This window comes from Dermacentor albipictus, unplaced genomic scaffold (assembly GCF_038994185.2).
Source record: "Dermacentor albipictus isolate Rhodes 1998 colony unplaced genomic scaffold, USDA_Dalb.pri_finalv2 scaffold_41, whole genome shotgun sequence".
Lineage (NCBI taxonomy): Eukaryota > Metazoa > Arthropoda > Arachnida > Ixodida > Ixodidae > Dermacentor > Dermacentor albipictus.
Genome location: NW_027225595.1, coordinates 5,569 through 6,960, shown reverse-complemented (window position 1 = coordinate 6,960; position 1,392 = coordinate 5,569).

The window sequence follows — 1,392 nt, the reverse complement described above, 5'->3', positions numbered from 1 at the left end:
GTTTCTCCTCTGTCGTGACGTCACGGTGTCACGTGGTATGGCATGGGGTCAAAGGGCATTGAAGGCGACACCGCCGCGCCTGAGGAGCTGGGTTGAGCTCTAGTAATATGCTTCGCATAAAAGAAATTAGATGAATGTCGATACCAGTGCTATTACTTATCGCCTCTTACCTGCATTTGCCTCCATGGCCTCTTGGCTTGCGGAGTCTGTATGAGGGAGCTGCTATGGCTAGGCGTAGGCATTGTCTAAGCAAAAAAAAAAAAGGCCATTCAAATGGGGAATTATGGAAATAAATGCAGTTGTTATGTCTGCTTCTTGCACTCTTCTTGCCTAAAAGTTTTCAAACATTGTCTCCAGAACACACCAGCACTTTGACTGCTTCTGCTTTTTACCTGCAGGTGTTGCTGCGAGATCCTTAGTATGGCTGCGTGCAGCATTGTAACACTTGGTGGAGGCATTTGAAGTGCTAGCCAAGAATATAAAGAATCATCCTTGTCTGCACGAATGCTTTCAATTTCTAAATGCAGTGGTAACTATCACTATTGGTGCAAGGCCCCCCCACATCTATGTGGCAAGTGCCATAGCTCGAAACTGAATTGCTCCTTTAGTGTTTCACAAGGCATCTGATATGTCTACATTAGATGTGATGTGTTTGTTTTTATTTATCCCAGTGTGGAGAGAGCATCATTTTTTTTCATTTTTGCGTGTCTTGTTTTTTGGTTTATTTCTGAATTTATCATGATGCTAAAGTGACTTATGTAATGGCAATCAGCTTTTGTTTTGCAGAAAAACAATGCATTTCCTGACCCATTGTTTGACATCCCCTCACTCGCATGATTGTGCAGAGTATTCTACCTATATTGACTTGCTTGACCTCCACTAAAGAGTCTTGCATTTTCAAATGCGACTCTTTCCTTAAAATCATTCGACACTTCTCACAATTTCTGTACCTTGGGCTTCTGATACTCTGCAGTCACCATTTTTGCTTGTTTCTGACTAGAAATATCTTCTTCAATTTAGAGCTTAAATTTTACTTTTGGAACACATGGAAGGGCTTGCCATTGCATATCTGCATAAAAGGGAAACATGTTTCATTAAACATTTGCAAAATCCAATTGAAGATTGATGAATGCAGCTTGCAGTGTGATATGACTGAATGAGCCATAAAAGTAACTCATCTCACTTGGTAAATGAAAGCACATATTAGTGTGATGCACGAGATACGTTACACTAATGTGGTGGGTTCTCTTGCTTATACAGCAAAATAATGGGTGCGCGAGAAAAAAATTATTTTTCCATAACCCTTGTACACACTGACTTAAGAAAAATGAGCTGGAGCTGTCCACATGATGTACTTATTTTACCTGCGAGTATGGTCAACAAAAATGTGTT